Source organism: Pseudonaja textilis, chromosome 4, assembly GCF_049901715.1.
Source record: "Pseudonaja textilis isolate UNSWEBS1 chromosome 4, rPseTex1.2, whole genome shotgun sequence".
NCBI classification, from domain to species: domain Eukaryota; kingdom Metazoa; phylum Chordata; class Lepidosauria; order Squamata; family Elapidae; genus Pseudonaja; species Pseudonaja textilis.
The window spans coordinates 84,621,130-84,637,250 of record NC_141993.1 but is presented as its reverse complement, the minus strand read 5'-3'; positions in this window follow the sequence as shown (position 1 = coordinate 84,637,250).

Sequence of the window (16,121 nt, the reverse complement as noted above, 5' to 3'; positions counted from 1 at the left end):
CAAACTCCAAAACAATGTTGGTGGGGAGGAATTAGGCAAAACCAGTGGGCTTCTTTTTCCATACATCATATTTTAATAGTATTTTTTTTTCCTGCCAAGGACCCGTTAAAAATTGTGGTATAATATGAAAATAATAGGTCCCAGTTCTCCAGGCTGTGCAGAATATCTACTTTATTAGGTCAATATTTCTGAGGAAGAAACAATAGATTCATTAGGACTACATTATAGAAAAACACAACTCCCAGGCCTTATAAGGAAATTATAACTCCGCTGCACCAAGAACAGTATAGTTTGCACATGATGCACTGGGAATATGCTGTGCACATACCCTGGCATTTTTGTCTCTGGCTGAAAAAGTTATCCAGACGCTCAGGAAAAGAAGGTTTTCATGTCCCTTTTGAGATGTGGGTTTGGATCCTGGTCCTTATTTGCTGTCATTATTTATTACTGAGGATTCTGCTCTGTACCATTCCCAACTGGCTCTGAGCAATGTATAAAGAAAGAAACCTAATACCGTTTTTAAAAAAGCAAAATAAAAAAACAATACGTAACAATGCCTTCCCCTGAGGTCAGGCCAAACGGGGGTCCCCAAGGCCAGGGATTTTATTCTACTAGTTCGGATCTGTTCTGTAGAACCAGTTGTTATGATTCTGGGTAGTTCAGAGAACTGGCAAATCACGCCCCTGGCTGGCCCCTCCCCTCCCAGTCAGTCTTTATCACGCATGAGTGACATCTTGTGCATGCCCGACATCGCTGACCGAGTTCTCTGCCTGTAGTACAAGTGAATTAAAAACATTGTGTGAAGTATTCTTTGCTCATCCTGAAACCTCAGCATACAAGTCTAAAGTGACCAGGTGGTTCTGGTGAAAATGGCCTAACTGCATATTTCTCTGCATCAACCAAGCTGGAAATTTGTCACTTGCAAATAAAAGCATCCAATTCTTAAGGTTACAAACGAGCCGATTTGAGAGGCCCTGCTCTCAACTTGCAGATTTTGCAAAAAAAAACCTTGTAAGTTTTCTAAGCCAACTTATGATGCTTATGATGCAGCTTGCAGAAGGGCTGTGGGAATTATACGTCCATTTTATGGCTTCTTCAAGCGAGGAAGGCAGCCTTTTGGCATCTGCAACAAGAACATGGATCAAAGTCTGTCATGTTCTGCATGCAGCCACTTTGAACTGTATGCAGAGAACTTGCAACGCTCATTAAGGTAAAGGTTCCCCTTGCACATCTGTGCTAGTTGTTTCCGGCTCTAGGGGGCGATGCTCATCTCAGTTACTAAGCCAAAGAGCCAGCACTGTCCGAAGATGTCTCCGTGGTCATGTGGCCAGCATGACTAAATGCCCAAAGGTGCACAGAATGCTGTTACCTTCCCATCAAAGGCATCCTATTTTTCTGCTTGCATTTTTACTTGCTTTCCAACTACTAGGTTGGCAGAAGCTGGGACAAGTAACAGGAGCTCACTCTGTTATGCGGTGCTAGAGATTCGAACCACTGAACTGCTGAACTTTCTGATCGACAAGCTCAGCATCTTAGCCATTGAGCCACCACGTCCTGCAACGCTCATTGGAGTGCCTCAATTAGAAGCAGCAGAGCCACAGAGACTAGACCATTCGCCATAGATCCAAGGCCCAGCAGCCCAGAGGAACCTCAAATCCTTATCTTATCAACACAACAGTAAGAAAAAAATGGAGATATTTTTCGGTCCATTCATTTTCCTCCCCTTAGAGGTACAATGACTGAAAGACGCTGGAAACGGTCTCTGCTCTGGTGGCTCAAGTCCTAGCACCATAGGGCAGGAGAGAGCTCCCATCACTTGCCTCAACTTCTGCTCACCTAACAGTTCGAAAGCATGCTACATGTGATTAGATAAGTAGGTACCACTTCAGTGAGGAAACATGGCGGTGTTTTGTGTGGATGGTAGGACACCTGTCAGTGATGAACCTGCCCAGATGTGGCGCCTAACTGGGAGGCGACATCAGTGGTGAGAGGAGACCCCAGATGATGCCACAGGATGCTGCTTGTCTTTCCGATGCTGAGTTTGTTTGCTCCCTGTGATGCACCATGGATAAGCACGACTAAACAAATTAGCACTTTTCTGCAGCCAAATTACTATATGCTAACGTTCTAGGCTCCTGGCTAATTGTAACATAGAATAGAATAGAATAGAATAGAATAGAATAGAATACCTTTATTCATTCAATAGAATAGAATAGAATACCTTTATGCATTCCATGAATACAATGAAATTTGAAAGCTACTCCAGCGCAATGCCCCAAACACCACATCACAATCACATTACAGTGTATTTAAAAATTACAATAATTATAATAATAATAATAGGAATAAATCACAAATGCCCTGTTTCATTCAAGACAATTACTGCCTTGGCAAAGAATCTATTAGTCCTCATTTTAAGATACCTATAACGCCTCCTGAAATCAAAATATGAATGTCCAGGATGAGAATGGCCTATGGAGATTTTTAGTGCACTAGAGAGGAGTCTGGTCTTCACAATCTCTTCCAAAGAAGAAAGAGAGCAACCGATGATTTTTTGTGCTGTGTTTATAACTCTCTGGAGCATCTGCTTATCCACTGCAGAGCATCCAGCATGCCACACCGTTACACAGTATGCCAAAATGCTCTCGATGGTAGAATAGTAAAAAGTAACCAGCCACTTCTCACCCAAACCCACTTTTTTTCAGCAACCTCAGAAAGTGCAGGCGCTGTTGGGCCTTCTTTGCAGTGGCCATAGTGTGGACCGACCAAATAAGGTTGTCGGAAATGTGGGTTCCTAGGAATTTAAAACTATGAACTCTTTCCACACAGTCTCCATTGATATATAGTGGGAGAGGCTCTGCTTTGCATCTTCTGAAGTCTATAATCAATTCTTTGGTCTTTTTGATGTCCAGGGCGAGGTTATGTCTCTTGCACCACAAGACCAGTCTGAGAACCTCTGACCTATAGGCCGTCTCGTTTCTTCCTGATAAGAGTCCCACCAACGTGGTATCATCTTCAAATTTTATTATAGATTTTATTATATATTTTATTATAGGTGGGATAAGAGGGAGTACAATCATAGGTGTAGAGTGAACACAAAGGGGGGCTCAGCACACAACTCTGTGGAGAGCCAGTGCTGAGAGCAAGAGTGGAGGAAAAATAGCCACACAATAAATAGCCATCACCATATAATAAATAATAAATAAATAATTAAAGTTGCCTAGGTTGGGCAACCCTGAGCTAGAACTTTGACCTGACCCAAGGATGACTTTTACCCCCCCAATCTTCTGAGTTACCTCAATCCATTTCAGGCAACACAAAGGACACAAGCTGGCAATTGCAGACTTTCTTGTAGGCACCCTTGGAAAAATGAAGAAAAAGCCAAAGACCTCCTCCTGCTACTTATGAATGGAGATTCAAAAGCATTGGTTTTTCTCATAAGGAAACTGGGGAATGAAGGAGAAAGGAACCAGGACTAAAGCAGGCAAGAATGTGGAGATTCTATGGGTTCTGTAGTTTTTACGGATTACAGATTAACAAAATTGGAGGGGATTTTGTAGGTCATCTAGTCCAGGGCTTTCAAAATCGAGGCCCAGAGACCGGATCCAGACTACAAGGTGCTTAGATTTGGCCCGCAGGCCTGCCCTGAAAACAGTGAAGGACTGGCCTGTGGTGCCTCTGCCAGTGAAAAGGGAGCTCGGGAGAGCCACGCGCAGTCCTCCCGGGCTCCGTTTTGGGGCATGAACTGCCTCCTGCAACCCTCTGCCAGCGAAAATGGAGCTCCGGGAGGCCGCGTAGCAAAGGGTTGTAGAAGGCTATCGCGGCCCAAAACAGCGCCCGGGAGGGCCGTCGTGGTCAAAAATGGTGCCTCGATGAATGACATTGAGCTGGCCACACTCACCCTGGCCACGTGCACTTGGCACCCCGAGGTCAAACACAACCCTGAAGCAGCCCTCAATGGAATTGAGTTTGACACCCCTGATCTAGTCCAACCCTGATAGTTCTAGCAACGACACCAACTCTCTGGCACATTTCAATGCCTTATCCTTGGCATTCTCGGAACTAAAGCACTGTGAAATTCCTAATTCCGAATGCATATCTGACTACACAAAGCCAGAGAAATTGAGTCTGTTGACCATTCATGGCCAAGATATTCAATAAAAGATGGGGGGGGAAATCAAACATGATCCTTGGTGACGAAATGGACATAGCCAGGCACTTCTCTTAACAGTAGCACTAAACTCATTTAGTGCTTTCTTCTTCAACTTTCTCTCTTCCCACCCACCAGCCTAAGAATCTTTCAGATTACAGGGGTCTCCTCTCCACACATTAATCAGTCCTAAGACCTTGCCTAGTCTTAAGAGATCAACTAAGGTGAGTGAAGTACTGCACTTTTTAATAAATGGGAGAATAACTTTGGGAGACTGTAGGAAAAGCAGCCTGGGCAACAGTCAAGACAAGAGACAAGAGCTATCTCAACGCCCAGAAGGGAAGAGGGTGTAGAAAGCGCTTCAGATGGAGCTTACAGGCATTTCCATTGTCTGACTCCAGAGTGGCAGCAGGCCGCCACCGCTGATCCAACTGAGCTGTGCAGGTCAAGTAGAGTCCACCGTCGCCCCACCTACCTGTGTGACTACGTCAGTTAAGCAGTGCTGATTGGATAACGCTCTTTCCAAGAGGGGAGGGGTGTTGAATATTAATGAGGAGAGAAGCCAAGGAACAAAGGCTTCACCCCGGTCCCCTTTTACAGTGGGAAATAATAGTTTAAATTCATAGGTCTACCTGTTCGTCGGGAAGATTGGTCTGATGTCACTGGCTGAGCTGTCCGACAGCTCCCTTTCAAAAGGAGAACTGTCAGACAGGCAAGACCCTGGATTGTACCGATCTACTCAATAAAGAGCTGTATTCACTATTCTCTGTGCCCTGCTTCTTCAACTTAACAAGAATATTATATTTCCCTAAAGGAGAAACATGTTTCTAAAGACAGATACAAAGTTGAGGCCAGCCTTTAGAAATGCAGATTTGGTAATCCACTACTTGCACCAGCAAGATCTGTAGGATCAACCCTCACTCAAGATCCAAACCAGGAAAGCCTTTAAGACGCAATAGGAATTGCCCAACACCCTTTGAGGACACAAGCCTCCTCATTACATCATCTCAGAGAGTCCAGGCTTCAACCAAACTCCTCAGACAACCTATAAAGTTAGCTATGACCTCTACAACAACCAATAGAATACATACTCTTGCACAGGAACAGGAAGCTCAAGTTCAAAGCCCAAGAGTGGGTATAAAAACCCCTCACTTCCACTCCATGTGGTCAGCTGCCCAGGACCTCAAACCCATGTGGTCCTGTCCACCAATAAACCATCTTTCCAATCAGCCTCCATGTTTGCAGTATCTTTCTCCCTGCTTGGAACTGAATCGGATGGATATTTCTTCCAACGATGGCATGCGTGCTCCTTATCCACCTCTCGACCCAGAAATCTCTGGAAGCCACTGGGACCCTACAACAAAACATGCTGATGCATGTTTGAAAAAATATTTTCCAGAGTCAGAGAACTTGGGAAGGGGAGGGGGGAACCCTCTGTTTAGTTCCATGCTCATGTCTGCCAGGGTGCACCAATGCCAAAACTGTGTTCTTGCCAAAGGTCTGCCAAGAATAGGTCAGACTGGATGACTGACTGTGTGCAGCAGCCAAAGTTTTAAAAAAGGCACAGGAGGACGCAGCGACAGAAGCTTCTGCAGTACTTGGGAAATCAGTTGGTTCGCGCTGGTCTGCAAGCAGAAGATATAAATGCACAATATGCCCTGCTGTGATATTTCATTCTCTCCTCCCTCCTCCTCCTCCTCCCCACTGTCCCAAATTATAAAAAAAGGATTAGTTTCCTTCTGCTTAAAAGGCTGCAGGGTTGCACTCCAGTGCTCGATCACACGGGGGGCGGGGGGGGGGGGAATGTGACAGGCACGGGTTCAAAATATTTCATGCTTAAAAAAGGCTGAGTTGTGGTTAGGACCCCAGGCTGTGGCTGACAGAATCTGTGACTTTGGAACTGCAGGTAAAGAATTGCATGTGTGAAGCCAAACAGCCAGAATAGTTAGAAGGGTGTACATTACAACCTTAGCAACTTTAAGACTTGTGGACTTCAATTCCCAGAATTCCCCAGCCAGCATAGCTGGAAATTGAAGTCCACAAGTGCTGGCTAAGGAATTCTGGGAGCTGAAGTCCACAAGTCTTCAAGTTCCTAAGGTTGGACATCCCTGATCTAAAAGTTTTGAACTGACCGAGGATGACTTTTTCCTCCAAAGTCCCCAGGCACCTCAATCCATTTCGGGCAGCACAAAGGCCATGAGCTGGCAATTGCAGACAAATTCTCAAGTGCTCTGTTTCATTACAGGATGAAGTCAGTCCGTGTATATTTAGCATTACTTTCTCATTTTCCTCGGTGCGGGCCAGGCACCCTGCGCCGAATATCTTCCCGTCTCCATTGCCCTCAAGGGCCAGATTTCGGTTTCAGCTTTGCCAACGCAACTGTTTCTGCAGAGGGAAGAAGGGGAACTTCTGGAGAGGATCATGAAAGTGGGTTTTTGTTTCACTGCAGTGCTTTCTCTTCTGAGCAGGAGGGTTGGCTGGCGGGAGGGGAAGCGGGGGTGGGTGGGCAGCAATCTTCTGCTGCTCTTCAGCCCAGCTGAAAATCCACTCCTCTCTTTTCCTGCAAGCAGGCTTTCCTTTTTTTAGACAGCAGTGTAATTCTGTCTGAATGCATCAGGGCTGCCTTGGGGTTTGCATTATTCCTTTTGTCTTGTGCAGGGCTTCTCCAGGAGAAAAAACCTGTCTGGTTCCCCGCCTCACCCAAACACGCAGGCTTTCCAGAACAGCAATAGAGCAACAGATCTTCTGGGACAGCATTTCCTCTTGATACCCTCACGTTCGCACGCTGCCTTTAACATTATATTCTGAAGGACAGAAAGGCTTCCCTGCACACTGCTATTTAAATAGCAGGATTTAAATAAATCCAGATCCAAGAGATGTTCCAGTAGAAATGTATCTCCCCCAGGACAGAAAAGGGGCTCTTTTTTCCCACAATGTTCCTCTAGCTTTATCAAGGGATTACACTAAATTTATTTACTTATTAATCAAATTTTAAAACTGTCCATCTCCCTTGCAGAGGGAGTGGTATTCACTTGCGGTGATAAAACAATTATAAAACAACCATTTTAAAAACAAACAAACAGGGGAGAATCTTTCTTAAGACAGTTCTTGCTAGCTTATATTTTAATCTATGTTGCAATCTTGTTAATAAACAGCTTTCGACTGCAGTTTATTAACATGGCATGTTTAGTTAAAACAGAGTGTTGAAAGTTCCAGCAGTTGGTAGCATAGTGGCAGCCAAGGCACAGATAAAATCAGTGGACTATTAAGGATGCTATCAGGGAAAAAGCCCCGATTTGCATAATAGACAGACTTCTGAAAACCTGGTTGCAAATTGCAGTATCTACAATGATCAGAAATGATGTCTGGTTTATTCTTTCCATGTCTATCGCTACCCCTTTTCCAAACTGAGCTTTTCCTCCAATGAAGATCCAAATGATTACATAAATATTTTTACTCTGCCGACTGACTTCAAACAGAAAACATCAAGTGAGGAAGGAGTTAATAATTTCCTCTCTATCGCTCTTCCCCAAACTTGCAACCTGCTTTCACTGTCCATCTAGCTGGGGTTTTCCTCTTTTAAAAGGTAATCTAATTTAAGGATACTATAATATCTAGCTCAGCTTTAAATGACAGGACCAGATTCTGCACAGCTGGTGCTCTCTATGGCAGTTTATCAACCTTGGCAACTTTTAAAGATGTGCGGATTTCCACTCCCACAATTCCCCAGCGATCCACGAGAAACACTGCTCTATGGGGTACTGGTTAGACATCACAAAAACTCAGACCCACCCCAAAGGCACCTGATGAAAGGGCTACAGGAATAAAGAACGATCAAATGTGTTTACACTTGTTATGACGAAGATTGTAAATTACTTTATTTTCCCCCCCATCTTTTACACTCTTTTCCTTCCTCTCTCCGAATTGTATTAGTATTCATTATTGTCATTAACATATTTAATAAAAATTATATAAATAAAACTGTGGTTTGCTGAGGACTCTACTGCTTGAAGGACAGAACTGGAGACACCCAGTTCATTCTCAGCCATAGATATGTACATGTATGTTTATGTACATGTACTGTATATGGAACATCAATGATGTCAAAATGAAGACACACATGATGTTACCTTGCAAAGGCCACAGTGAATGCACTCAATATGGCACATGTCAGTTCTCCCTTTCTGGGGGTGATATGCTACCAGTTTGGCCCAGTTCAGCTGAACTGGTAGTAAAAATAACTACTGGTTCGGCCAAACTGGTAGTAAAAATAACTACTGGTTCGGCCAAACCGGTAGTAAAAAACACTACTGGTTCAGCCAAACTGGTTCTTCCAACAATCAACTGAGAGGATCAAAGAAGCTACAAGCCCATAGGTGGGCGGGTTGCCCCTAACTTTTCATTTCTTCGTCCTTTCTGCTGATTGGCATGCTAGGGGCACGCACATGTGTGTTAGGAGCGCATGCGCATGCACAATCTCCCACCAAGCCGGGAGCAACCAAGGTATGAACCCACTACTGCCCCTTCCCTCTCCTTGCTGACACCCTCGTCCTTCTACCATTTTGCCACATTCTTATCGATGAATTGCTGTTGTTGTTGGGGTTTTTTTTTGGTAGGGAAGCAGGGAGCGATGCCAAAGCTAGCTTTTTGTTTTTTAAAGCCTGTTTTTTATGACTCGGGACAGAAAGGATGCACCAAACAAAACCAAGGGGTCTAGGGTGTTTTGCTGCCTAGCACAAATTCTCAGTAGCAACCCTGGTTGTGCAAAGAACATCCTCTCCTGGCTGCCACACGTGCTGCTTTCTGGGAAGGCTCCAATGACAAGGCTGCAGTGGATAACTGATTACGAAAGCAAAGGTGTTTCTGACTGTGCCAAGAGCAATCCTCTGAGGGCCAAAACCTATCAGAAATTGAAGAACAACAAGATGATGAAAGGCACCTGTCTCCATCTTCCTTGGAAAAGACACAGCTGAAAACAGGAACAGATTTGTGCTACTGCTCAGTTACCAGCCGTTTCACGGCAATCGTCTTTTTGAAGAAGCAGGCGAATGCACATGCTTTATAAATAGTACAGACCTGCAGTGTAGGAAACTTAAGATAAACATAACCCACTCCTAAAACTGAATGTGCTTTGGAGATGAGATCTGTCCATGTATACTCAGCAAGTATTGTGGGGCCCAATTGGCAAAAGAAAACTCACGACCGTATTGGTTGGAAACATATGGAAGAGGCCTGTGATGGCAGTTTCTATCTTTATATATATATTTCCATTAACTGGGTATTTTTCTCTGGACAGAATTATATGCCAAACTTTTATTACATCTCAGAAACAAAGAAAGACGATATTTCTGTCAACAGAAAAAAATACTCAGTTAACGGAAAGTTTCTGAACCATCACCCAAACATATGCACATTCTGAGATCAGAGGCCGTGTTCAGCAGGTTCTGACCAGTTCTGGAGAACCGGTAGTGGAAATTTTGAGTAGTTCGGAGAATCGGCAAATCCCACCTCTGACTAGAGATTTTACAGTATCCTTCCCCTGCCACGCCCAAGCCATACCCACAAAACCAGTAGTGAAAAAATTTAAATGCTACCACTGTCTGAGATCAGTATAAGCCATAATCGTTTCCTTTTCCTCATATTTTTTTTTAGTAATTGCTGAGTTATCTTTAATTAAAGAACATAACCTGTTATCACTAGAAATACAGTCCTTCCCAAATAAGTATGGGAAATTCTTGTTTATAGAAATTTCCCGGTAGAATTTTATTAGACTTTGTAAACAAGACATGTTAACTCGGTCTTCTGGCGTGAGGGACAACACAACGATGCTTTCATCTATTGTAGGAAAAAGCAAAACTCATCTATACACAGATGCTCATTAAATGCACACATCACACCTATAAACCATTTTAGCGCAATACAGGTAGACGTTGACTTACAACCACAATTGAGCCCAAGCTTTCTGTTTGCTAAGCAAGACAGTTAATTTTGCTCCATTTTACATTCTTTCCTGCCACTGTTGTTAAATGAATCACTGCAGTTGAGATAGCAAGACAATTTGTTAAGTGAATTTGGGTTCCCCATTGACTTTGCTTGTCAGAAGGTCACAAAAGGTGATCACACAACCCTGGGACACTGCAACCAACAACAATGCACACCAGTTGCCAAGCATCTGAATTTTGATCACATGACCATGAGGATGCTGTAACAATGTGGAAAATGATCATAAGTCAGTTTTCAGTGTCAGTATAACTTTGAACAGTCACTAAAACAAATGGTTGTAAGTGGAAGATTTCCTGCAGGCAAATCCAGCCACTTGTCCATTCGTTGCTGCTAAAAGTAAATTCATTCAGAATTTGTAGAACTTCAGCAAATTCTGCATGGTGAATCAATTGCTCACAGCCATGTATAAGGAGACTATGAAAATATAAGATAAAGCTGACCTAAGTAAAGGGACATCTGAATTGAAATGGGCACGTCTTTGTTTCTCCCACATCTTAGCATTGCATGAAATGAAATATATGGCATTGCGGTAAACTTTTAAGCTTCCTAAATGAAATGTTAATGCAACCAGACTTCTAAATTTATCAGCAGCAAACACCTGTTTTGCCTCTTATTTTATCTGAGTGCTGCCTGAAGAGCCTTTTTACAATATTCCCCACTGAATATTTTTTTTACATGTTGAACAAGTAAAACCTTTCACAAACGTTCAGGGAAAATGTTCTCCTTTAGGCCAATAAGCAAGACCTTCCTCCTCAATGGATGTTGTACTTACTTAACCTCTCATTATATACACATTTGAAATTTCCCTAATTAACAAGCTGGCTTCTTTCAGATGGCTGAAGTCGAAAAGCCATGTTCCTCCTAAACATTCAGAATTACAAAGAGTAGCAATGAACATCCTAATTCACTACATGAGTCACTGGCATCATTTTCATCCGCCTTCATGAATTTAGCGATTAAAAACTGATGGATGATTGTATCCCCCCAATATTTTTTAGTGTTTGTCATGATATTCCCAGCCCTGGAATTCTGCTATAACAATGATTAATTGAACTGTTTAACAACACTAAGAAGAGCTGGTTATTTCCCATTCTGCTGAGTGACAGGCTTCAGTCATACTGGGATGAGCTACAGCCAACTATTTATATTAAAAAATCAGGTTAAAACCCAGCAAGTAAAGTGAGTGTAAACCTAATATATTAAACAATAGTGTCATATATACAGGTCATTCTTAATTTACGAGCACAACTAGAACCAGAATTTCTGTTGCTAAGTAAGGCGGTTGTTAAGTGAGTCATGCCCAATGTTACAACCCTTTTTGCCACACTCATCAAGCAAATCACTGCAGTTAAGAGAATCGCATGGTCATTAAGTGAATCTGGCTTCCTTCAGTGACTTTGCTTGCTGGAAGATCCCCGGAAATGTTGCAACTGGTGATCACATGACCCTGGGATACTGCTGTCTTTATCAATACATGCTGATTGGCAAACATCCAAATTTTGATCATAGGGCCATAGTGAGGACCAGTCAGAAGTGACTTTTTCATTACTGTTGTACCTTCGAATGGCTGCTAAACAAATGGCGTAAATAAAAGACAACTTGCAAATTTTTAAAAAAGTATTGAATTTTATATACTACTCAATCCTCAGAAAAAGCTCCAAGCAGTTTACAAATGCAAAGGGGCAAAATAAGAACAATCACATGACAGACAAGAAGCCAACAATTAAGCATGTTGTTTTTATTGACTAAGAAATAGGTGGCCATATAAATATATTTTGGCTGTGCCTAGTCGAATAAATGGATGGATGGGATGGATGGATGTAGATAGATAGATATAGATTAACCGGTAGATATAGACAGATAGAGATATATGTCATCATATATAACATACCTATATGTCAATTGCTAACTGCAAGAAAGGGACCCACCATACCATCTGTCCATAGTGACTTTAGGATTGACAGGTCTGAATATGCCAAGTGAGTTTTCCTTCAATCCTTAATGAAAGAAAAATGTAACCATAAAAAATGAAAAAAGTTCATGAAAAAATTAAATAAACAGCAAAAAATTAAATATGACTTCGATTTTAGATGATTATAAACAGATTAAGCCTCCAGATAAGTTTGGTATAATATTTTTGATTTAGTTATTTCAAAAATCCTTCCTGTAGGAAATAAATATGTTTGGATTATTTGCAAGCCACAATAAAAATTACTGGTAATAATTTTAAAACTGGACACTAGAGGGAACTAAAGATTTCAGTTAAAGGAGAAAAATACACTAGCCTGGTTGACAGCTAATTAATTGGGACTTATAAAATGATGAATTGTAAATTTTAAAAAACTGGATACATTTAAAAAAATGGAATTGGAAAGTAGCACGTGCAATGTCAATTGGGATGCTTGCTTCTATGGATAGACTGTGCCAAAAAATGTTACGCAAGAAATGTGAGATGAGGAATGAGATTTTATCTGAAAATACTGGAATGGCATCAAAAGTGCATCTAAAATAACAGGCTATGAGAAGGGAAAAAGATGTCTCATTGGACATACATGAGAAAGTTTTTGATATCTCAAAAATTAAAAAGGAGGAAACTTTCTGTAAGGGCAATGACAAGTTAATGTCCTGCTGGTAGCGAGACTGAGGAATTTCAGTTTTTTAATTCAGGAATTTAATCTTGTCCAGTCACACAGTTCTATTTTGGTTTCTCATTACAACATATGTTAACACAATTCTGCTTTAAAAAAATCTAAGTTAAATATGTAAATGGAATGCTAAATTACATTCCTGGAATGGAGGTTGCCATTTTATGAAGAGCTTTGGCTTCACTAAGATTTACATAAATTTCCCCTAAATAGAAACTTATCTTCCTGATGTTAAGGAATGGATTTGAGGCATGTTTGATATTCATATTTGAAATGTCTTTACATTTTAAAAACGAGAAGAGGCACCGTGCCTTTCTATAGTGTGTGTTATCTACTAGTAAATTTATGGATAGACTTTATCAAATCCTGCTCTATTGCCTCCTTCTGGCGCTCTAGCACTCCTAGGTGGGATGAAGTAAGATTGCCAGGACTGTACTGTAATAATATATGCCGGGCAACTTGTATTTGGGTCATCCCTTCAGAGGCATTTCCTTACTAGATTCTGCAAAGTTTTCAATGTCAGAAGTGCTAAAGCATTGCCTTTAGTTGAAAATTTGGGATACATTGAGATGTATCTGCCTTTATAGAATTTGCCAAATGTCAGGAATCATAGGTTCCAGATTTGGGACACATTTTGCAAGTTAGCCCATTTCAGGTATCTTGATTTAAAAATTGTTGCCTTATGATGCATTGTTTCACCCAATTAAAGATTGCAGGAACAAGAATTGTTAGTATATAGATTCCCAGCAGGGTCATCCATGACACAAGAGCCATTCCAGCTGCCTAATAAAAGCAAGCAGGCATTCGTATCAAGCAGCAACATTACTGGAAGGATGCTGCAAGAAGAGAAACACTTGAGGGACAAAGTCATTATTTCATACATATTTTGATTAGCGGGAATTCAAATAATGTGACCATTTTGTGGGATTCATTAACCACACTGAAATAAAACTGACTAGATTGTTGATACAAGTTGTTTATGGGCCATCAAGTCACTGTCTTCTTCCAAGTCCAGCTTGCTCTTTTTCATAGACTTATCACAGGGAACACCATGGCTTGCATGATACTGATCATTATAAAGTATATTATGACATTTGACATGTCATAAAAGCCTTTTCCAAGGCTTTTGTGGATGCTGTATCAAGTCTAGTCTGCGAAGTACTTCTTGACTGGTGGTTTGTTTAATTCATTATATTTCTATGCTGCCTATCGCACTGACGTGCCTATGTAGCTTACAATAAAAAGGTTCCTTTATGGTTGACAGTTGATCCCATAAGATGGAAGCTATCCTCCACTTTGGTAGCCTCACTGACAATTTTAAGGCTAATTGTTCTAGCTGTCATCATTCATTTAGTCTTCTTTACACTTTAGTTCCATTTTTTCACCGTGCTCTCTAATAGTATCAGTTGAATTTAAAGCAGCGTTCTTGTCATTACTAAGTCAGAAGAATACAGGAATTAATGGAATAGCTACTGAAATTGCAAGCAGCAGGAGTAAAATCAGTAGACATTCTAGTCAAATTATGCCAGAAAATCTGGAAAATAATCAGTGGCTAACAGATCAGTCTAGAAACTAATATTAAAGAGATTTAATGTTGTCCTATTTATCCTACGAGGGATTTCACTGTAGAAAAAAATTATGCTTGGAAGAGTAAGCAGTAAAAGGAACCCAAGACGTCAAAGAACAGTGACTTGGCACGATCAAAGCCTACCAGCCAGAGCACAGAAAAATTAGTGCAAGATCAGAAGATGTGGAAAGATCTGGCCCACATAATCACCAAGAGTCGGACAAGAGTGAATGGATTGGTAGCAGCAGCAGCCACAGCAGACAAAGGGAGATGCCAAATGTTTAAGCTAGCTTCAGAAAAGACAAAGAAACAATATGTACTATTGCTGATACACATTTGATAACGGAGAAGGCCAAGGAATTTCAAAAGGAAGGTTGATTCCTAGGACCACGTGTGTGGTAATATATCTATCATATTCTGCAAGTTCTTGTACAGCTTTGTAAGATCTGGGGGTATCACAAACGCTCCTCATGAGGGCAGTAGTGTCTTTATGATGAGAGTTTGATCCTGTTATCTGCAAAGCTCAGAGGACAGGAATGTGTGTGGGAGTTCACAGTACCTATCCGAGCCATGGGACCTTTGGTGCCCTGCTTTCTCACGGGAAATTTATCACCTTCGCCAAGGCCTAGCTAGATAATGTTGCTGAGCTAATGTTGAAGTCATTGTTTTGATTTTGTATTTGTATTTTCTTAATAAATACTGCTACTCGAGGGCTCTCGGGGCTGGCAGTTGCTCAGACGTCTTCTCTCGTCTCCCGTCATTTTTTCAATTGCCAGTCCACCACAAGTGGTGACCCCGACGTGATAGTTTGGAAGGCTATACGTTTTGGCGTGATAGCTTGAAAGCTATACGCTTCCCGCATCCTATACTCATCGTCATGCGGACGTCGACTGGGCCCTCATCTTCTTCGCTGGACGGAGACAGATTCTTTTCGTGAGTATGGGGGAAGGTCTCTGAAAGCTCAGACAAAGCACCTTAGAGAAATGAGAGAGATCGCTGGGAATAGTTTTAAGTTTGGAGTTCATAGTAGAGGACATGAAGTAGGAAAGAAAGAAATTGAGGATTTATTACAGTATGTTTGGAAACATATTCCGTGTTATCCAGAGGGAGGTAGTATTAAAGTAGAGCGCTGGAGAAAGATAGGGAAATTTTTGCACGAGGAGCCTCGTGCCCTTCTTCAATTTTGTTAACCTGGAGGGTGGTTATGGATGCATTAGCTACGCATGAACAACCGCTCCTATCACCCCCGAAGAAGGTTTGCCGCCTTACAATGCGGCGTATATTGCCACCCGACAGCACCTCCAGATAAATCCAGAGGGCTGTCAGGCACTGAAAATACTTTGTCAGAAGAGAAGAGTTTGCCTTTAAGAGTTCAAGTAGATGCAGTTACTGCAGCTATTCAAGAAGCAACAAATAGAGGGGAATTATCAGGAGATGATTTGGTAGATTTTGGAGTGGAGATTCAACTTAATCCAGTAGAAATTGGTGTAGATGCTGCTTTAAATCCACAGAGAATATGGAAGCCTCTGCCTCTTAAGATTTTAAAGGAAGTTAAGCAAGCAGCAAAAAGAGTATGGTGTTAGATCGCCATACACTCAGGCATTGTTAGAAGCAGTTGGCTATGGAAATAAAATGATTCCAGCTGACTGGAGAGCTCTATTTAATATGATTCTAACTCCAGCTCAATATTTGGTGTTAGATCAGAAATGGAGACAGCTGGCAGTTCAAAGGGGAACAGCAAATGTTACTCCAGATC